The following is a 24147-nucleotide window of genomic DNA, read 5'->3' on the forward strand; positions in this document are numbered from 1 at the left end:
GTGAGTTCCAGTGTCTTCCTGTCAATGATTGTTCAGCAGTTAGTTATGATTCTGGTGTTCTTGCAAGAAGGCGTGAGAGCACCTCCTTCTACTCTGCCATCTTGAACCAATCTCTGAAACATCTTTAAACAGATGTTTCTTTTAAGTTTATATTTCCAAGAAACTTTGCTGGCAAGTGAGAAACAAAGTTTATTTACTTGGGGCCGTGTATAAATACTGAATGTTAAATGTTTGTTGTGGAAAGATAAAAAAGGCATTAATGCATCAATTACTATTCAGTTCAACATTTTAAACATATTGTTAAAATAAATTGTCCAAACATATTGTGATATTCAAAATTATAACTAAATTATGTCAATATAACTCTGCTTATAAAATATTGATATACAGATTGTGTATATTATATAATTTATAAGCATATATTACATATTATTCAGTATTTTATATAAAAATACAGTATTTTACAGGAACTGCATTTTCAAGCAGAATGCCATTTTTTTGTTGACATTTTATATAAACTCTACCCTTTGAGTAATATTTACTTTAAAGAAATGATAGAGCCCTTTGGACAAATAAATTTAGACCAAATTTTCCCTTCTGGTTTCCACTGAACTGAGTAGTTGAAACATTTTTGTTTTTTAAACCAACAGATATTTTAGCATGGATTTTATTTTTATTTAAACTAAGTTAGGGATTCATGTGGTGTTTACCTTGGAGTTGGGAATTAAACCTCAAGAATGATCCTGTCTGATTGAAAAAGTTGTCAAAAGCAAATGTATCCGCAAGAATGAAAATACAGGGAATTGTGTTTGGGGAGGATGCTCAATCATCTGTGCCATTTGCACTCTAGGAAAATTTGACTAGTGTAGCTGCTGTGGACCAGAGCCAGGGTCACGTCCAGTAATACCTGACTCTGAGTTACAGCCCCAGTTAAAAAACAAAACAAACCAGAACAAAGTACGTCAGAGTCACACATAATATCTTCTACACCTACCTGACAGATCGCTGCCTGGAACATGGTAACATTTCAGTCAGTTCAGTTGCAGGTAAATATCGTAAGGGGACATTGTCCCTGCCTCTTTCAGCCCTGCTTTAATGACCTGGCCAGCCGTCTCACCATCTTCCAGGAATCTCACAAGAGCCTGTCCTGGGGGCTAGGCTCTGTTCTGGAGTCTTCCCAAGATTGCCCTCTCGCTTGCCTTCATGGTTTAATGTTTCCCTTCCCTGGGCCTTCCGTTGCTTGGATTAGTATTAGTGTAAAGAATACAGGCTTTAGATCATAGCTCCCACCTGGGTAAATTTTTTAACTTCTTTGTGCTCTGTCTCCTTCGTCTCTGAAGCAGGTTAATTCATTACATTAACTCATTAAAACCCTAAGCCTTGCTAGGAAGGTTTACAGATCATGGGTCTTTTCATTTGCAAGGGATGGGGAAGAGAGGAAAAAGCAGAGAGAATTTAAAGATAATGGGATAAACTTGAGAACTTATTTAGATGACAATTGTGTTTTTTGCTTTGAAGTGATTTAGTTTATTTATTCATTTTACAAACTTTTATTAGTTAGCCCCAGCTATTTACCAGACATTGTGCTAGGCTCTGGCTATACACACAGAGAACCCAGCTCCATGAGCTCCTATTTTCATGGGGAAGGGAGTGGTAAGAGACATAAGAACAGGTATAAACTAAAAGTGTTATGAGTTATAATGTCAGGCAGGGGGAGGCATCCAGAGTAGCACAGAATTCTGTCTGTGACATAGAAGGTCGTCACAGAGGAGGAGATATTTGCCCTGAATTTTGAAAGTTGGGTGAAGGTTCATTAGGTGGGCTGGTAGGAAGGACATCTAGGCAGAGTAAGTGGCATGTGAAGAAAAGAAGAGGTTAGAGAGTGCCTGGCCTCTTTGGGAATCAGCAACTGGTTTGTTTGCATGGCTGGAAGCAAGATGTGAGTGGAGGACCCTTGGGGTTCAATGGTGAACGTGAAGATAAGGGCCTCGAGAGCCAGGGAGAGGTATCCAGATTTTATCCTGCAAGCATGATGCCAATGATGTGATGAGGTCACAGAAACCAGCAGAGAACACAATTATGAAAAGGTTATCTCTTTTGAAAAGCAAAGTAAAGAAGAAAGGAGAGACTAAAGCATCTATTGAATTTTTCTGTATGAGAATTGTGTGTGATCTTTGCAAGAGCAGTGTGAGTGAAACAGAAGGCAGACGGCAAATCCTTGTGAGTCTAGCTGTGAGTTGGAAGGGTGAGGGTAGAAACTGTTAAGTATAGACAACATGTCAGAAAGCTTAGCTGTGAAGTTTAGAGAGTGATGTCTAAAGCAGGGTTTCTCAACCCCAGCACTACTGACATTTTGGGCCATATGATTCTTTGCTGTGGGGCTGTCCTGTACATTGTAGAATGTTTAGCAGCATCCCTGGCCTCTACTCATGAAATGCCCGCAGCATCCTATCCCCTAGTTGCGTCCTCTTGGCTGGGGGTAGCAAAATCATCCCTGTTTGAGAACCATCAGTAAAGAGGGAGACACAAGGTTAGGAAAAGATTTTTTTCCTTTTTTAGTTTGAAGAGACATAATCGTTCTTGAGAACTAAGAAGGAATGATGGGATAGGATGAAGATAAAGGAAAGAGGTGGGAAATGATGAAGAAAGACCTCAGAGGTGAAGTTGGTGAGGAAAGACCTGAGAGGACAAGGTGTGTGTGGGGTAGGGTGGGGGAAGCTAGCATCCAGCAAGCAGGTAATGGATCAGGCCCTCAGTATGGTGGCTGTGCTTAGCCCTCTTTGCACAGGGTATAGGTAGGTGCTAAATTTTCTCCCTATATGGTCAGAAGTCTCATTTTCAGAGTGTTTAAATTCTAGCCCCTGCTAAGCCATCTTTGGTTACTGCTGTCACCTGGGCCCTACCCCTGATCTGCTCCCTCCTGCTTTACCTGCTCTCTTTGCCCTGACCGTGGACAGGGTAAGGCTCTCACTAGGCTGGGAGTGGCTGGCCCAGGACAGGCTCATGTAAACAGTAGGGCTCCTAGGGGCAGAGATAAGAAAAAGGGATGGAGAAATCCAGTGGGGAATAGGCTAGTACAAAGGAGGAACATGCTGCGAGAGGACTTGCTTCCAGCAGCATTTTTGTTGCGCTAGTTTGGCTGCGATAAGCAGTCTAATGAGGACCCATCCGTTGCCTCCTAGTACCCCATTCTGTGCTAAGTGCTGGCAGACACATGTTAATAACTGTAGCCTGAGAATGGCTTTTAGAATCAAGATTTAAAATTTGCTGTTATCCTTATGATTAGCAAAATTTTTGTGTGTATTTTGGTTTGTGTTTGAAATGATGAGAAAGATGAAGGGTTTCAATGTGCTCTTGAGAAAAGACGAGACAGAGATGCTGAGAGTTTTCCCAGCCAGTATTTATATTCTCTTCCTATGTAGAGTAAGCTAAGGTTTTTATTTGGACACTAATCATACATAATTCCTCAAGCATTTCATTTTGATTAAGCTGGCTAGATTTATCTCTCATCATTTTTTTGAAGCATCAGATTTTAAAATCACTTTTTCCTCTGTAAGTGACCTAAAATTGTTTTGATTTGTATTTTATTACATAGGGAAATGTTAAAAGAAGGCTCGTTCAAAAGGTTTATTTGCCTAGAGAGACATTTTAATTTTTTCCTCTTTTGTTTTAAAATGATGATTGTGTATATACAGTAGCTGAATTTCCCACTGAGTACTCACTGGTTCTGCAGGCTGCATAACTTTGCCATTCTTAGGGTTAATAGAAACATTAAGTAACTTGCATCTGGGAAATACTGATTTAACAGATAATTGCTTATTCATGTTTCTGCTGGACATGTTAAGTTTTACGCCACAAAATGAAAACATGAGCAAATCAGGGGTCCTGGGTTACACAACTGATGTGAGTTAAAAGCAGCATCAATAAAACCTGGAGGTTACATTGCAGAGAGATGGACTCTTTCTATTAATTGGGAATTGGTAACAAGGGGATAGAGGGCATCTGCAATGGAAACCTCAGCAAATAACAAGACTTGAGGGGAAAAGCATTTTAAGTAGTGGAAATCTAACCAGTCAAATAATCAAAAAACATGTAAAATTCTATTAAAATAGAGATTTCCACAGTAGGAGACCATTACAAAAATTCTTTTTTTTTCTGGTTTCGGATACAATTTTATTTAAGCAGAAAGATCACCTGTGATTTTTCCAATCTTCCTTATCTCTTTTAAGGACTATACTGCCATCAGAGTGGTATAAGTAGAAAAGACAGAATCCTGTAGATTTCCATCCCAACCAGTGTCCTTCAACTACATTAAAAATAACTTAATTCTTTTATTCAGGTCTACTTTCTTTTTTTAAAAAAACATTTATTTATTTATTTTTGGCTGCATTGGGTCTTCGTTCCTGTGTGCAGGCTTTCTCTAGTTGCAGCAAGCTGGGGCTACTCTTCGTTGCAGTGCACGGGCTTCTTGTTGTGGAGCACAGGCTCTAGGCATGGCCTTCAGTAATTGTGGCATGTGGGCTCAGTAGTTGTGGCTCGTGGGCTCTAGAGTGTGGGCTCAGTAGTTGTGGCGCACGGGCTTAGTTGCTCTGCGGCATGTGGGATCTTCCTGAACCAGGGCTTGAACCCCTGTCTCTTGTATTGGCAGGTGTATTCTTAACCACTGTGCCACCAGGGAAGTCCCCCAGGTCTACTCTCTAACTCGTACCCCACTCCCTGATATCTTTGTCTAATCTTTCACTTCATTAATATTTACCACCTTTTCTGAATTTTAGGTGTCTAATTTTGTATTTCCATGTATTTATCTGAATTTTCTTCAGATTCTAATTTTCTTTAATTATTACATAAAATATATAAACTATAATTTCTCTGTTCTTTCAAGGGATAACATGTACCTAAGAAGAAATGAAGTGGTTTTCCAGTGATCTTTTTTTTTCCTAACTTGACATTTTTGATCAGAAATGGTTACATGGAATTAATTCCCAAGTGCTTGTGTTTATCCCCCCCTCCCCTCTTTCCTTCCCTCCCTCCATTTTTCCTTTCCCTTTCATAAAAATTTATTGAGCACTTATAACAGACTAGATTGTGAGTGTCCTGTGCTAAGGGCAATCTGACCCTTTTTGTGAAGCTTGAAGCTTTCTGAATGTAAGTATCAGTAAAGCCTTGTTACATTTAGCTAGCATGTCACTTAGTGCTCTTGTCCTTAGGGTTGAAATTGCTGGACCACAAGATATGAAAAGGTTCAGTTTTAATATTGCAAAATTGTACCAGTTTGATTTTCACCAGATGTACATGAGTGTTCCAGTTACTCCACATCCTTGTAAACACTTGGTATTTTCAATTTTTAAGTTTTTGTTATTTTGGTGGAGGTATAGTGTTATCCCAATGTTTTCTTATATTTCTCTGAAGACTAATGAAATGGAATCTCACTCTAGTCTTTTCTTAATTTTGAACTCCTAGTCTCCCTAGACCATATCCCGTCCCATTTTAGTAACCTTGGGTTACTGTGGTAATATTTTTAAAAGTTTAAGGCAGGTATCAATATCTCAATCGCTGTTCACAGTTCTAAGCTCTTTCTCCCTTTCAGCTTCCTTTTTATTTCTTGCAGGCTATCCCTAAACTCCATGACTACATTTTTTTTTTTCATGTCCAGAAAAAGCAGGCAGAAAGGAAGGAGGGCAGTCTACTATTATGGGTGAGGGCATCCTGTCTAAAAAGGATAGTTGAGCAGCTGTTTCATTGTCATGTCACTGGTGGCTCTGGGTTGTTGTCTATTTGGTCTGGTCTCTGGAAATACAGGTATAGGCAGCTGAGACTTCGTCTTTTTGTGGGAAATCAGTGGTCTTTAGTGGAAAGCTATGTATCACTTTCTTAGCCTTATACAAGGTATAGCTCCATTCCTCCCGCCAATAGCGGGCAGTTCTATCTGTAGGTCCTCCATAAAAGTCCATTTAGCTTACTTGAAGCCCTTTGATGAGGGAGATTATCTGGCCATCCGTGACCTTGCTGTCTTCTTTGGCTATTCTGGGCCCACAAATGGCCTGAGAATCTCTGACACACCAATCTTTACTTTGGGATCCTGGTGTGATCCAAATTTCATAGACTTTTTGAGCATGCTGGCCTTACACTACCCACCTCTCATGTAATCAGGCAAATTGGAGGAAGGGTAAGAAGGCTAGTCTCTGGCTTTCTGAATGTTCTCTCTTAAAACTCTCTTTGTCCCTTATTATATCATTTTGTGGTGGGTAAAAGTATCCATACCAATTCTGTCTGGCCCTGATAAAGTGTGGGAGAGCCTGGCACTAGGAATATAGCTCCCTTTCAACTTGGTGGCTAAAAATATCATCTCTTGGATCTGAGCTATAAATTGTCTCCATGGTATTCCTATACTCTAGCTCAGTCCCTAGACTGGGGCTGGGGAGGGACCAGCAGTTACTCTGAACTCCTGGTTTAACCTTGGCTCACTTTGGGTCCTTCAAAACCTCTCTCTATCTCATAATTTTTCCACTTTGGCTTCTATTGCCGAGTGCCCGATTTCTATACATTCCCAATTTAAATTTCCCAAAAAGAGAATCCCACTGGTTCATTTTGTTCCTGTATGTGCAGAATTTTTAATGTCAGGACCCCCCCCCCGCCCCGAGTGGCTACTCTATGAATTGTTCTGTGTTCTAGTCTGTTGTGCCTTCAGGGGGATGGGAATCAACTGGTAGCCCACAAAGAAGCTAGGACGTTGTGTCAGGTGGGATTGCTGGTGCCCCAGAATCATTGTTTTGCTCTGACCAGCTATCTGTGGAATGTCTCTTTTGTGCAGTATTTCTAGTTATAGTGATATGTTTGCACTGCCTTGTGCATTTTGTGACCAATAGCCTGAGAATGCAAAATCCTGGGGTTAGGAGTGTGGTGTGTGACACTATGACTAGGCATTTCTCTGTGTGAAACTAAGAAAAATGCAGCCAAGGAAACTGTATGTTAGTGCTTTCATTTTGTTTCAGTATAGGTCTGCCTGGATGATCAAAACAGATGGAAAAGAGTCATGTGGGGCAGTAATACTGTTCCTTCACCTCCTGGAGAGTCAGGCCTTATATTGGGAGATCTAATATCTCATTACACTTCCTCCCTGTTTTCTCTCATGCTGGGGTCAGCTAGAGTTTACCAGAGATGTTCATGTGTATATTACCTTTATTCTCGAATAGGCTTATATCTCGGTGCAGACATTATAACTTTAATGTTCAGCAGCTAGTTAAGAAATTTTTTTTATTAACTTGATAATGCTCAACTTGATGTCTTTTCATAGCACTGTCAGAGATTACTTGTATTGCCTTTTATCTGTTGACTATTTATGGGCATCCTAGATATTTAGCCCCATGTTACATGTTTTCTTTCCTGGGTTTTTTGATAAGAATTTTAAGGTTGACATTATTATGATCACAAGTATAAAGTGTGTAAAGATGTTGCAACGAATTGCAAGGTTGCTATTATTCATGATGATTCAGCAAATGAGGATGCAATTAATACTTGCATAAAGAACTGGTATAATGTCAGTCCGGAAACTGCAAATTTTAGGAAGATATTTGGATATTTCAGAGCAGCAAATTGCTATGAATGAAATGGTTAATCATTTTGATGCATCTTGGGGGAAAATTAGGCTAATTTTCAGCATAAGCCGCTTCTTAGCATTATCCTCACAAGGTCTTCTGAGATAACACAGCAGTTGCCGTTGCTAATAGGCTTTATATCTATTAAGTTGTTAGCATTTTTTCTTGATACACTGATAGAATGAGTTTCAAGAATACTTAACAGTGCAATAGCCTCCAGCTGCCAAATGCTAGATTTAATTATTTATTAGGACCAACATGAGTGTTTAGACATACTGCCTGCAGTGCAGCACATAAGTATTATTAAAATTGAAATTAGAGATCCAATTATATAGAGTTAGAGAATGCCAGTATTTTGGGACCTTGGAGATGGTCTATTTCCTTCTATCAATATTTTGTAGGAAAAAAAAATTGAGACTCAGGGAAAGGGAGTGAGCTATCCAAATTTATTCATCAGGTTTAAGGCAGAAACACAGTGTAACCTCAACTCTTCTGCTTCTCAGTTCCAGGATTTCCTCATAGTACTGAGCTATTTTATTTCCAATTCCTTTATTTTGCTGTCTTTCCAATATATTTTGCCATCGCAACATTATCAATATCCTATCCTTTACCCCAAATGTTTAATTTTTTTTTTTTTGCGGTACGCGGGCCTCTCACTGCTGTGGCCTCTCCCGTTGCGGAGCAACAGGCTCTGGATGCGCAGGCTCAGCAGTCATGGCTCACGGGCGCAGCCACTCCGTGGCATGTGGGATCCTCCCAGACCGGGGCACGAACCCCCATCCCCTGCATCGGCAGGCGGACTCTCAACCACTGCGCCACCAGGGAAGCCCCAAATGTTTAATTTTTTATCATTATTTCCCTTATAAATAAAAATACTAGTTGTTATTGGAAAGAAAACCTACTCTACTCTTCCTTTTGTTTTTCTGTTACTATCACACTCACACTTCTGACACCAGATGTGTTGTGTGTATGTGTGTGTGTGTGTGTATGTGTCTGTGGTGTGTGTTTTCCTGCAACTCTGTGACACCAGTAGGTTGTCCTACAGTTTAACTCAATTCTGACACTAGTTACCTGGAGATAGTGTCAGGTCCCACAGGTTAATGGCTCAGTCCCACAGGACTGCCCCCACTCCTTCAGATGCCAGTTGCAAGTCTACGTTGTTACGTGTGCTTCTGACCAATCAGCTGTAAATAGGAGGTTCCCATGACAATCTCCTTGGATTTGATTATTTGCTAGAGTGGCTCACAGAACTCAGGGAAATACTTATGTTTATTGGTTTATTATATAGTAAAGGATATGACAATGGATACAGATAAACAGCTAGATTGAAGAGGTACTTAGGGCACGGTCTTGGAGGGTCCTGAACATAGGAGCTTCTGTCCCCGTGGAGTTGGGCTGCATCACCCTCCTGATTCGGAGAAGTATACACCAACCTGGAAGCCCTCCAAACTGCATACTGTTAGGATTTTATGTAGGCTTCATCATGTAGGCATGGTCAATTATTAACTCTATTTCCAGCTCTTCTCCCCTCTCTGGAGAATGGGAGATGGGGCTGAAAATTCTAAGCCTCTAATCCTGGCTTGGCCTTTCTGGTGACCAGCCCCACCCAGGAGCCCACCAAGACTCACCTCATTAAGACAAAAGACACTACTACCAGGAACTTCCAGGGGATTTAGGAGCCCTGTGTCATGGATGGGGTCAAAGATTGGAACAAAAGATGCTCCTAGATGCTCTTATCAATGAGGAAACTATAGGGATTTTTAGGAGCTCTGTGTCAGGAACCAGGGGCAGAGATATAATTTTTATTTCACAGTTATCACAGACAATTATTCTATCATTTTACATTTTTTGGTTCAGTATGAAATTAGTAACAAATGTTATAGGAAGTGCTCAAGTCCTTCAGAGCACAACAGAAGGAGGCTAAATGACGGCTACATTGTGAATGGACAGAAAATGGCTCTCTTATGCACTACTGCATATTTGACATTATTGAACAGATCCATTAGTCCTCATTTTTTTTCTTTCTGAAAGTGATGGATTTTAGGTGTTACGTTTTAAAAGTTATTTTGAAATAATTATAAATTCACAGAAACTTGCAAAAAAACGTACAGGGACATCTTATGTACTCTTGACTCATTTTCTCCCAATGGTGACATCTTACATCACTATAGTACAGTATCAAAACCTGATATAGTTATACAGTTTTATCATGTGTGTAGATTTGTGTCATCACTACCACTACAATCAAGATAAAGAACTGTACTATCATCACAAGGCTTCCTTATGTATCCCTTGGCAGCCACACCTACCCTCTTCCCCTGCAGCTCTTACCCTTGGTAACCACTATTCTGTTCTTCATCTCTATAATTTTATTTCAAGAATTCATATAAATAGAATCATACAGTATCTTAGGTTCTTTAGATGGAAGAAATGAGTCACAGAGATTTTTGTTAGCTCTGCAAAATAATTTTTAACAATCATTTGTTTCAAGTCCTATATATCTTGAAAAATGTGCTTTGTCTTTTCCCGTATTTTCTGATATCAGGATAGAAAATCAGTAAGAAACCAAAAAAAAAAATCCCATTTTTCCCACTTGAAACATTTATTGTTCCATTTTCTTGTCCTCTCTGCTTTTCATCATACAAAAGTAACTTATTGCTTTTTCCTTCTAAGAAAAATTAGTAATGAATCTTTAATATAGTCTTAAATGAAAGCCCAGATTACCTTTTAAAAAAATTTTGTTATACGTGTTCCTTTCTGGGCTTTTATGATAATTTGTCAAAATGGAAATAGATATTTAAAAAACAAAATACAAAATGATCTTGCTCTAGGAATGCATCATTTCTGAGAAAGTACCACCTCTTCCAAATGTCTGTGAATGTTATTCATATTGTCCTTCTCTTCCTTTTATTCAAATTCTGTAGTTTTTTACAAGTTTCTATAACTAGGGTAATGAAATGTGAAACCAACTGATTACCAATTACAACTGATACTAATGACGGCTACTGGGAAGCTACCTATATAGCTGTGCTGTATCTAAGGTCTTGCTAGCTTTGCTGAGTTGCAGGGATTGCCTGACTGCTAAATGCAAACTTATTGATGCATATAAGAAGCCATTTATATTAATATAATTAATAGACCCTACCTAACTCTGATGAAAAATTACTTGAAAGTAACAGAGGAGAGAGTCCTTATTTTAGAGTAAATGAACTATTGGGAATAATTACAATTAGTTCAACCATAATTGGATTTAATGAGACTGAATAGAAACAAATTAGACATAATTGGAAGTGAAGCAAAAGTCAATTAAATCTTTATAATTTTAACTTTATAAAAGTTATTGAATTAAATAACCAGGGTGAATTAGCAAAGGAAATAAAGCCATGAAGTGCATTTCTAGGAAATTGGTACTTTTTTGAGGGGAAAGGTATTGTTTCCCTGAATGATTAGAGTTCAGTGAAAGTTAGTTTAATCACTTTTGCTGCCTTAGCAGTTTAATAACTTCAAATGAAGTAATTATGCAAATTTATAATTTTACCTACAAACTGCTGCAGAAGTTGTTTTAAGGAATCAAGTGGAATTTATTTGATAGAACAAAATAGCGTATTAATAAAATTCAGAGAATTCAGGTGCTTTGGAATAAAGATAGGGCTGCTCTTACTCAATATTCACTTCAGGACTCTGGTTCAGCTGTATGAAAATTACAGTTGACCTGTTGGAGAAATTGTGTGGTTGATAATACATTCACCACTTTGCTCTTTATAGACTTGCTCTGGGAACCAGTCCTTATTCCTGTAGCACTGCTGTCAACCCCAACTACCATCACACTAAAGATCCCAAGTCAGTTTTTATTCAGTAACTTAAGTGAAGTTCTGTGCAACTGGTCACCTAGCAGCTCAATGCTAGTAACCTGTGGTTACCAAAACGGTCTCCTCACAATACAGCCAAGGTCTATCAGAGTGTTGTGATTTCTGCCTCCTCAGTGTGGAGGGAAATGTATATCGTGACTCGCTCTGTGATGCTTAATGACCTTCAAAAGTGCCCCTGAGCATGTACTGACTTTGAAATGTGACGGAATAAGATTGCACTTTTGATTCAGTAAATAAACTATTATTCTCTAATGATGATAAAAATATTAATTCTGCAATGCCTGGCACAAAGGAAAAAACAACAGCAAATCAAGTCCAGGAAGTAAATCTATATGAGATGTGCAGATGCAGCACAGCTTTCTAGACATGATCCTACATTATGTCTGAAACAAAACCATTTCCATACACTGCAGGCATTGTAAATTCTTTGACGAAGCACATTTTCTCCAGTTTTTTCTTTAAAGACAAGTGCATATTTAATCAGGTTAAAGTCAATGGAATTATGACATTATTAATGCAGTGAGATTTTGTTCAAAGATATGAACTGAGAGGTGTTTGAACTCAGACATTGGAGAATAAAGGACATACATTTGTAAATAAGAAATATCCCCACTTTCATCCCTTATATACCATAACACACCCAGCCCCATCCACCTATGATCCTTACATAACAATGTCATTCCTGACAAAGCAGGCCTGGCCAACCTTTGCATCTCAGGAAAAATGAGGGGATTCCCAAGATTCATGGCAAAGGCTGCTACTGCTTTTGTAGTGGTATGTGGGTGAAGTTTTCTCTGTGCATATAGATGCCGTGTTGAAGCTAATGGATTTTTCAAGAATCGGTTTAAAGTCAAATGATTCAAATACTTAGCCCTGATCTCCAGGCCTTTCAGGGCTTTGGTTATTTCTTTGTGTTAGGGGATGTTAGAAGCAGTGTTTCAAGTCAGAGCAGGTGATGCTTAGACAGGAGCAAAAGTAAAAGAAAAGGAGAAACTGAGAAAGGCCCCAAATGGAAAAGCACTTAGGTCTGACGTTATGCAAGATGGATCAAAAGGTCTTCTTGGGCCCCATTTTCTAGATCTTACCAGTCCTCTGTGATTTTCCACCACTTCTTATCCCTTTGGGTCTGAATGAAGAGAGGAAAGCAATAAGTAGATAAGAGAAATGAGGAGCAAAGAGCAGGGAGGTAGAAATGGTAGTAGTGGAAGATGGAAACCTTGAAGTATGAAATAGAATAGTTTGAACTGCAGCTATTACTACTGTAGTTCTTCTCCTCAAACCTGCTCTATTTTTATTAAAATGTACATTGAATGCTTCTTGTGTAAATGATATTTTGATAAGATTTGATAGACTTTTGAGGATGTGAATCATCAGAAGGAAGGATTAAAGGACTGATTATTTTAATGGTCTGGATCTTTTACCAGTAGGAAACACACAACAATGCTTGTGCTCTATGCTGAGTTTACTCCCTACTCCCATCACTCACCAGAATGGTACATTTATTTTTTTTTTACCAAGGATGAACCTACATGGACACATCCTAATCACCCAAAGTCCATAGTTTACCTTAGGGTTCACTCTTAGTGTTGTACATTTTATGGGTTTGGACAAAAGTATAATGATGAATATCCATTATTATAATATCACACAGAGTATTTTCACTGCCCTAAAAATCCTCTGTCCTCTGCCTATTCATTCCCTCCACCTCCCTCTCTCCCCACAAACCACTGTTTTTTAAATTGTCTTCATAGTTTTGCCTTTTTCAGAATGTCATAAAGTGGGAATTACACAGTATGTAGTCTTTTTTAGATTGGCTTCTTTCACTTAGTAATATGCATTTAAATTTCCTCCATTTCTTTTCTTGACTTGATAGCTCATTTCCTTTTTTGAACTGAATAATATTCCATCGTAGGGACACCTGTTTATCCATTTACCTAGTGAAGAGCATTTTGGTTGCTTCCAAACTTCGGCAATTGTAAATAAAACTGCTATAAACATCCATGTGCAGATTTTTGTGTGGACATAAGTTTTCAAAGCCTTGGCTAAATACCAAGGATCACAATTGCTGGATCGCATGGTAAGAGTATATTTAGTTTTGTAAGAAACCACCATACTGTCTTCCAAAGTGGCTGTGCCATTTTGCATTCCCGCCAGCAGTGAGTGAGAGTTCCTGTTGCTCCACATCCTTGTCAGCATTTGGTTTTGTCAGTGTTCTGGGTTTTGGCCATTCTAATAGTGTATAGTGGTATCTCTCACTTGTTTTAAAGTGCATGTCCCTGATGACTCATGTTGTGGAACATCTTTTCATATGTTTATTTGCCATATGAATATCTTCTTTGGTGAGGAGTCTGTTAAGGTCTTTGGTGCATTTTTTAATTGGGTTGTTTGTTTTCTTATTGTTGAGTCTTAAGAGTTCTTTGTATATATCCTCATGTTTTAGATGGGCTCTTTTATTGTCTTTTTTTCTTGTTGTTGTTGCGGTATGCGGGCCTCTCATTGTTGTGGCCTCTCCCATTGCGGAGCACAGGCTCCGGATGCGCAGGCTCAGCGGCCATGGCTCACGGGCCCAGCCGCTCCGCGGCATGTGGGATCTTCCCGGCCTGGGGCACGAACCTGGTGTCCCCTGCATCGGCAGGCGGACTCTCAACCACTGTGCCACCAGGGAAGCCCTAGGTGGGCTCTTTTAAACTGCACAGGTGGATTAAGTTTTTGTGTCTAGTTTCATTATTTGTGTTTAAGTGACTGGTTTAAGCCATTTAGATTTATGGTGATTACTGACATTCAGATTTATTATACTGTCTTATTTAGGTGGTTTTTTTTTTTTTTTTGCCTCAATTATTTATGTTTCTTTCCTGACTCCTATTGAATTGATGGAGTTTTAAAAATTCTTGACCCCCTTCTACTTCTACATAAGGAAATAAGCTAATATGGGCCAGAATCAGCAGAATCAACACATAATTTATGTGTTTTGCAGTTTTGATTTGTGGGTGCTTGTTCAGCTATTCTTAACTGGTGGGAAGTTTGTGGGCCCCAGTTGTGAGTATGTCGCTCAAGGAAGTTTTATGTTTGTTTCAGCCTCGGGTTCCAAAACATTCCCTACCTGGGATTTCTTCACATTTGTTTCTTGGCTTAGGTTTTCTCAGACCCTGCTGAAGTGTATAAACTCAAAATCCTAACCTGTTTCAGGGTAGGACTGTGGTTTTTCATTCTCAAGGGGGAATTTTTTTCCTTTCCCAGGACTCAGACCGAGATGGATAAGTCCCTTTTTCACTTCTTTACTTTTCTTAGAAGCTTTTATTTCCTGATTCATGAGTTCTGAATTTATGCAAGGATCTCACTTCCAACTCTTTACCTTGCGGAGGCCCAAAGCCTTGTCTTCTGTCCCTTGCACAGCTTTGAAATCGAAGTTTCTAGATTCTTGGGATCAGCAAACGTTCCCAGAGCAGTCATAGTTTTTGTTCCCTTTGACCATTCAGGTTTTCTGCTTTGTGGTATTGTTTCTTTCCCCTCCCCGCGCCACCCCTCCCCCCCCAAGATATTTCTCTCACTCTCTTGAAAACACAACTTAAATGGATGTAATTTAAATGGATGTATTTAAATGGATGTTTGCTGTATTTTATCTACTATTCTGTATATGTTTTACAGTAAGGGCTTTTCAGAATATCCAGTTCAACTTATTGCTGGAAGAGGTTTGTTTTAACTACCTTAGAAGCACCCAATTCCATGGAGATAATATCTTATATAAAAGCCATTCTTGCCTCTTAACACATGAGGCTCTCAAGTATTTCTGTTGAGCCACATGGTGATCTACTGCCATGCCCTCTTAATACAACTGTACTTCTTTGAATGAGTTTTATAATTTTGATTGTTCCTTATGGATAGAATACTGGCTTCTATTACCAGCAGTACACATTGGTGTCACTCTTGCTGTCAATTATGGGACATTGAAATCAGCCTTTATTCATGCTGGTCTAGCACAGGGTATAAAGAAAGATTACTGAGACCTTAATGACCTTAATGAGATCATGTGTCTAGTGTTCTGAAGCAATTCTCTATCCTGTAAGCAACTTCTGCATGGCCTGAAGTGTCCAAAATGCTCGGTAGAGCAAAATAAGCTACGTTTCCGACGAGTAGTTTATTTGACTTATTCCTTCTCTCTCTCTATAGTTCAGTACTTTCTTCTTTCTTTTGCAGGAACTACTTCTCTTGCCTAATTTCAATCACAAATCTCTGCCCCTAACTTTAAGAGTAGGCACATAACCCAAGCTGGGCCAGTGACAGAAACCACACCGTGGCTACAGGATTGGCCAGAGAGTAGGCAGGTGATTCAGTTGGACCAATCACAGAAGGAAGTAAACAAAGAGAAACTTTTTATCTCAGCTTAGAAAGATGCTAGCAGAGAGCCACTGGATTTATGTTTCCTACTGTGGAGAAGAAGTGGGCCTCAGGTTGGAGGGGAAAAAGCTAACACACTAAGAAAGTGGCAATGAAAGACCTAGGGATAGGGAGTCTTGGCGCCTTTTTGTGTCCTGGTCCCAGCTTGAGGCCCAGCTTTGCCCATGATCTTCCTGAAGTTTGGTTAGGGCAGCTGCCAGTTCCTTTTCTGAGATAGCTGGTTTGAGAGGGGTATCTGTCTCTTCCAATCGAGAGTCCTGATTCCTTAGCATCCTCTTTAAAAAAAGTATTTGTTAAGTACTTTTAGTATTCATTGACATGGTTTTGGTGCTGAGCAAAGTGATTTATACAGAAATAGTCTCTGTATTTTAGGGTTTACATTCTAAGAACTGTACTTCTGGCACTCTTTCTTTAGAACTGCAAAGCTCAATGAATCTTTAATGTCCACTCTTTGAGTATATAGTTAAAAATTAATTTAATAGCTGACGGTCATCCATCTTTCCAAGAGGTTCCTGACCTACTTCAATTGAGCGCTAAGTTACCTTTAGGCATTGGTGTGTGCAGAGCTCTTGGTGTCAAGGTTAAACTGTTCCCTTCTCTAACATGTAAGAAAATTGATGCATAAAATCTTTCAGTGTAATAGCTATCCTTCTAGGCCCCTGGGCATTGGAGATTTGGTTATCTTTTCACTCAATTGATCCATTGTTTGCACTAGATAATTTGACTTTGTTCAAGTACACTGCTGTTTGTGTTTTTAATTCCAAATCTTACCTCATTATGAACAATTTTCTACCCTTTGCTCTGGGGAAATGCTAATGCTGCTTGTTTATATAGAAAGTAAAGTTAAGAAGTCAGTGTTAACATTTTGGCTTGCTTTCACAGGCAAAAAAAGAGTAGTACTGTATTCATATGTTGAAATTTCTTTCACTTTTCCCCTCTTTATGTTGGATGTGCCTTTAGCCATAAGCTAGTACTTCATCCAGGTTGCTTCATGCATTGACTATTAACCACTGACAGTAATGTCTCCAATGAGTGTTTTGTTTCCTTTGATTAATTTGTCTCTACTTTCCTTGTTCTAAAGCCCATAGTGAGCAACCATATTTTATGTGGATATTTGGAATAACAGTGAAGTTCACCACTGTGTTTCCTTGGCTTAAATCAAGATTTATCTGATGTGCTGAGGAACTGGGGCAGACTGGTGGGACTTGGAGGGCCTCCTTCAGTGATTGGAGGAGTTAAGTAGATCCACACTGTCATCTGACCAAGTGTGTACCTGACACTGTCAAAAACACTACCATTGGGCCACCGGGAGCAACCATAGTCAACTGTTGTTTTGTTTTGGAATAAGTCATTTTATGTGTTTTCAGTGAGCTGCAACATCTTCTTTCCCCCATAGAATTTTTTCCATTGAGTTGTGCTGTTGACTTATGTTGTAGAATTTTATAAAAACAGTCCGGTGATATTTATCCTTGCATCTCTTATAAAGTGGTTGAGGGTGTTATTTTTATGTTTCACAATGACTTCTTGATGAGAAACCAAGGAAAAATTGCTTTCTGGACTCCCTATCCACAAAATCTGTGCTTTGTTGAAACAACTTGTTTTATTTACACTAAGTGGACAACATGGATTTTGTTACCTTCTTTGGATTGACTACAAAGCATGAAAGCAAATCTGTTACTCATCTAGAGGACTGGTTGGCATTGTGATGAGTCTTTCCCCTGGCTCTCTTTTCTTTCCCTTTGCCTTACATTTCACCTCATTTTTTCTTTACTTTAAATTATTTTATCTTATGATTTTATATGCATTTTAATACAATTCTTTTTATAAAAAATCAAGGAATAAAAAAATGGGGTAGCCTAATTTTGCTCAAACTTTTACAGTGTCATACTCTTCTAATAGAGGTAGCCCAAAGCAATAAGCAACAAAGCTCTCTACCCAGCCAAAGTAGATGTCTCTAAGTACCTGCATTAAAATCCCATGCCCATGGCTTCAAGTGATTCCCTTAGCCCTTATTTCAAAGCCTAATCTTACATTACATTTTATTTAAAGAACCTTCAACATGATTCCTCAGCTCATAGTAGATGGAAAATGAGAAAATTAGGAATAGGGAGAAAAAGTGCTATACGGGGTCACTGATAATAATGGCAGGGAGAAAAAAACAAGAAATAGGTGAAAAAGCTAAGCTATGCAAATAAATCCACATATTTTAATAGGCCTTTTTATATCTATTATGCATATGTATATATAATGTCTATTATGGATCCATATAATAGATTACATATTAGATTATATAGAATAAATTATATATTAGATTATATACAATATTCTATATGATAGATTCTATATATCTATTGTATTATATAGGTATATAATATCTATATATGTTATATAGATATGATCTAATATTCATAATGATGACTGACTCAATTATCTAAAATTTTTGGCTGTCCAGAATCCTCATATTCTAAATACTAGGTTATTAAGTTTTATATTATTAAATTATTATACTACATTTAAACTTCTAATTCACGTGAATTATGAAAAAAATTGAAGAGCCACACATGGAAATATTTAACCTCTGAACCTCTCATGGCAACATTGATCGATTAGAAAATACATTGATAGAGGCTTAATACCTTCTAGTTTCACTAGAAAAGTGTCATTTAATAGTATGCAAATGATTGAATAGATCTGTCTCTGGGGCCTCCATAGAACAGCTTCTGTGTCTATGTTAGCATGCAGAAATGCTCCATTGAAAATTTAAGCTGAAACTGTGTGCATTGTATTACCTATAATTACATTTCCACTTGGGTAAATGTGAGATTTTTTTCTATTTATAAAAAGTGTATGCCCTTGTAGATTCAATTCATGTAGGTTATGTATGTGTAAATATTTATTGACAGGAAAGAATAAACCCGTGTCTTTTTTTTTTTTTTTTTTTTGCGGTACGCGGACCTCTCCCTGTTGTGGCCTCCCGCTATTGTGGCCTCTCGCGTTGCGGAGCACAGGCTCTGGACGCGCAGGCTCAGCGGCCATGGCCCACGGGCCCACGGGCCCAGCCGCTCCGCGGCATGTGGGATCTTCCCAGACCGGGGCACGAACCCGTGTCCCCTGCATCGGCAGGCGGACTCTCAATCACTGCGCCACCAGGGAAGCCCCAACCCGTGTCTTTTATAACTGATAAACTCCTGAATTTATTCTTGGAAACATCTAGTTAGCCTCTGTGGGGAGCACAGGGCTCTCCCTTAACCGCTTGTCTCTGAGTGTTGATCAAGGTCAATAAAATCCATTTCCCCCAAACAAGGAATAGTGCTCCAGTTCCATGATATGGATTGATTTACATTTTCTAGAAGTGGGGCCTTGAAGGAGTGAAAATCAGAATATGTGTGGTTTCTCTTCTCATTCTAACCATAAGATACTGAGGGACATTTATCTCCCTTCCAACGTTTCTACGAGGCAGAGGAAAGAGGGTTTCAGGCACCAATCTGATTGTGTGGCAGCCTAGCCCTCAGCTACAGCTCTGACTGGAGAAGGCCTAGGTTGCCCCTGGGCTTTGGAGAAAATGTTCCTATTCTCTCTCTGCTTTCTCTTTCTCTGACCCTGGGTGTATGTAACTCCGAGATTCCAATTTGCTTTCAAGAGGATGGAGTCCATTTATGTCTCCACACAAGGCTGAAAGAGTTCTCCAGGGGGTTCATCTGTGGAGTTTGGGGCCAAAACCTCACTCACCTAGTAATATATGTTGCATTTTATTTTACTTTTTTGCATTTGTTTTCGGTAGGCATATTTTTCTGGAGGGTTTCACAAAAAGGAGTGGTGACTGGGCCAGGGAGAATGAATTGTCTCACCTATATCATCTTAAGTTTTCATTTAAAAAATCGATTTGTTTTGAGTGGGAAATTAGTGCACGTGGTTAAATATATTAAAAAAGTATACATTGAAAAGTCTTCCTCCTGATCTCACACTTGTCTCCATCCAGTTCCCATGGCCCACATCATTAGAATACTATTATTATTAGTTCCTTGCACATCCTTTCAGCGTTTCTATTTGTATATGCAAACAAAACCAAATATATACCTTAGTTTCTCACTTTTTACAAAAATGATGGTATATTAAACACACTGTTCTAAGCTTTGCTTTTTTTGTAAACAATATTCCATTTCAGTCAGTATGTAGAGTTTATGCAATTTTTAAATCCCATTGAATATACTATAATTTACTTGACCAGTCCCCTATTGAAAAATGGTAAGGTAATTTTCCAATCCTTTGTTGATAATGCTTCAATGAATACAGTTATACATACATTATTATGCACATATTCAAGCACTTATATCTGTTGTATAAACCCCAAAGTAGAATTGCTCTGTCAAAAATTATATGTATTTGTAACTTTGATAGATCCTATTTGCCTTGCATAGGGATAGTAAAATTTTACACTCCACAGCTCCATAAAACTTTGAGTTTTTGCCAATCTGAAAGGTTAAAAATGGTATTTCAGGGTAATGTAATTTGCCTTTCTCATTTTATAGCTGAGGTTGACATCTGTCAAAGAGTCATTTGAATTTTTCTGAGAATTATCTGTTTATACCTTTGGATCCTTTTGTTTACTGTTGCTAATCCTTCCCTTATTGATTTCTAAAACTTCCTATATATTAGAAAGACTAACCATTTATCTGTGATATGGTTATAGATTTTCCCCATCAATCTGTCATATACCCTTTTTTTATGAATGGACCATCATTTATTCATTACAAATGATAGTTGGGAGGACTATGTAATAAAATGAAGGAACATTAATTATATACATATAAGTGGAATAGTTTAAAAGCATGATTACAATTAACTACATTTTCAAAAGAAAAGCAAATGGGCAGAATGAAAGAAAATTCAACCTCGTGCTGCCGCGGTTGAAACATGGGTATTTAAAGTCTGTGGTTTACCTTCCCATTTTTCTTGGCTATCACTGACATGATTTAGATTTTTATAATGAAAAAGAAAACATATCAATTGTTAAAATGTCTTTACCCATTTACATGTATAGCAGACTTTAGCACGAGTCTTAGACCTGACCCTTATCCCAGAAATTCATCTGGTTCTCTACCCTGGAATATTTACTTCATATACTCTCCTTCTACAGCCCCTTTCCTTTCACCACATTGTATAGTATCACCACTCCCCTATTGCCTCCACCTTAGTGTCTTCATCTTTGAAAGTGAAAGACACTTTGAAAGAAGAGAGAGGTTACCCAACTTTTTCTTTTAAAGGGAAAGGTAATAAATATTGTAGACTTTGCCTGCCATTCAACCTATCACAAATACTCCCATCTGCCACTGTACTGCCCATAACAGCCATAGGCCATACTTAAATAAATAAGACATGGCTGTGTGCCAATAAAATTTTATTTACAGAAACAGGCAATAAATGGGCCAGATACTTTACCAACTCCTGCTCTAGAACAATCCTAGTAACTAGTACTGTTTAGATGAAACCAGCACTTGAAACTCAGCAAATTGGATGGCCCTACTTATAGATCATAATGTATAATTTAAATAATACTTTACTCAGGAACTTACAAGAGTATGTAAACTGCACTGAGGACCCAAAAAATTCTTGGTTAAAAAAAGTCATATGAGCACTTATTTAAAAAATGCCTTTACTCTGGGGAACAGCTGAGGACAATGATCAGATTCTGTTGTTTGCAATCAAATCCAAGCAATTACTGGGGAATGTTGGGTAAAGGATTCAGCTGGGGAGGGTTTTCCCTTTGCTTTAAAATTCGAAATGATGGCCATAAACAGGCCTAATTAATTTGAGTTGAGGGGTTATATTTCAAAACAGAAATAAAGAAAATCTAGAAGAAAACTCATCTTTAAACCCCTTTCCTCTCTTAGTTTCTAAAAAGTATATTTTAAGCCCTTTGGATTGAGATCTTAAAATTTTAAAAAGTCAGAAAGGAAAAATAAAGTATTAAATCAAAACTAATAGCATTTTCCTAAAAATCTAAGCAACCAACACAAGAAGACACGCTGTAAATAAATCTACATAACATTGAAAAATCATAGGTTAATAGCTTTATTACATTGTCAGCTGATTCAAACACATTGGTAAAAACAAGGTAAGAAAAAGGTAAAACAAAAAAATAATTAGTAAATAAGCATGGGAAATACTTAGCTTCTCATTTGCTAATGGATGTGATGTGTATTTATAATTCAATAGAAACAAATTGTATGTAATTAACATAACCAGTGCAGATGAAAGTGTAACTGGCACTATATTTTTTCACAACAATACAGACTAATATAATTCATAATACAATTCAGAAAATGTACCTTAATTTCAAATTCCTTGACTCTATTTATTTTTACCTCTGCATATCCAAGGAAATGATCCTATCTAAAGTTTTATGCAAAGCAATTCACTGAAGCTTTATTTCAAATTACCAGCAGAAAAAATGAAGTTTCTCACAAAAAGGAATTATAAAACATATTAGCAGGATATTCATCAGCTATTTATAATGAAATATTTTTCATATGATAAGTTGAAAATCAGTACAAGTTAAATATGAATAAAACTACCTAAAAAGCAAGGACTATACAATGTCTGGAAAGTAACACATGACAAAAGTGTCAGGGTAAAAGCATTAAGATCCTGCTTTTACTTTTTTAAACTTTCTGCTATGTGTTTATTTGTATGAAGCCTTTAAGAAAAAAGAATTTTTTTGAACATATCCCAAATAATTAAATGACCTCCAAACACGCTACCCTTTAATTAGTTCTTTATTCTTGATCATGACTGCATCAACTCTAACCTGTTTTGTTTTGTTTTGTTTTCTCTCTTGGAATCAGCTACCTGGGTGTTCCAACACTGCTTTAATCACCTCTTGGTGTCTCAGCTAAGAATGCCTGTCTCAGTTCCACCTGGAAATCCACCACAGGTACTGCTGAGATCGTCTTGGGTACAGGTGACACTCCTGGTTGCTCAGTGAGGCTCTTCTTCTCCGTTTGGCTTGGACTTCTACCTGTGGTACGTGCTGTTCTGTGGTCCGTCTCAGGTGTAAACGGTCCCTGGCCCGCTCCATTTTGACGCTGGCCGCTCCTCAGAACACAAAGTTAGGCATCTCTGGCAGCCGCTCCACTCTGCGCTGTCATATACCCTTTAATTTTGCTTATTATTTCTGGCCAAATGGAAATTTTTTTCTTTACGTAGTAAGTTGTTAGTATTTTAAGGATTCTGGGTTTTCAGAAATAGTTAGGCTGTATTCACTTTCGGTTTTAAAGGAATTCTTCCATATTATTTTATGTTACTTTAATGGTTTTATTTATATTTAAATTTTTGTTTTATTTAGAGTTTTTTCTGGTATGTAAAATGAGAAATGGATTCAATTTCATTTTTTTATATGTCTATCTGGTTCGAACACCGTTTACTGAAATATTCCATCTTTGCCTCATGATTTGACTAATCCTCTTCACTAGGAGGGCCGGTGACTGAGGTGAGAGATGCTGGCAACCTGCCTCTCCTGGGGTGAAATCTTAGCCTTTTGACTGGGAGTGGTGTTAAAGGAGCTCGCATCTTGTTGGCCTCAAGAAATAGAGTAGACATTCTGTATTCTGAAGTTGCGGAAGGAATGGGAGCAGGTTCTGGCTGAAATGTCACCGATTCCCACTGTTCTTATCGACGTCTAGGAGTTTTTCTTGAATAAATGCTTACTGATTTGAGGTATGCCCTTAGGTCAATTTCCAGAGGTTTTAAACATTTGTGTTTTATAATATTTACCAGTTAAATGGTTGTTTTGCTGAGGAGAGGTGTATATGCCAAGTTTCCTGGAAGTCTGATCAAATTCTTTTTTGTGTCTTTCAGCAATGTTTTAATGATTTGTTTGTATTTGTGTAACATTTGTTTATATATATCACATGTGATATATATTATATTTACACTGATATAATCATGATTGTCTTTTCATCTGCCTTATGTCAGATTTTATGTGTTTGTAAATTTTCAGAAGTTTTTCACCATGTAGTCTAATTTATTTGTTTGTGAAAAGTTTTTCTGGTAGCTAGGTTTGGATAATTGCTCAGTGGTTACCTTTCAAATGATAGCTTTATATAGTGTTTTTAGTCATCCATTAATTTACATGGTATTTGTTGCTTCTCTATTTGCTTGGTGTTAAAATTAGTTGTTTCCACTTTCTGCTTCTTCCTCCCTTCCTCTTACCACTGGAATTTAATCAATAGCATTATCAACGTTTATTTAGTATTTGCTATTTTACTGTTAAATATGCTTATATTTCT

General features: G+C 38.0%; 1 pseudogene; it reads right to left on the reverse strand.

Moving 5' to 3' along the window:
• Window positions 1–22679: 22679 nt before the first annotated feature.
• On the reverse strand, window positions 22680–22995 carry LOC137215965 (SNRPN upstream reading frame protein-like; annotated as a pseudogene).
• Between the last annotated feature and the right edge of the window lie 1152 nt (window positions 22996–24147).

This window comes from Pseudorca crassidens, chromosome 21 (genome assembly GCF_039906515.1).
Source record: "Pseudorca crassidens isolate mPseCra1 chromosome 21, mPseCra1.hap1, whole genome shotgun sequence".
Lineage (NCBI taxonomy): Eukaryota > Metazoa > Chordata > Mammalia > Artiodactyla > Delphinidae > Pseudorca > Pseudorca crassidens.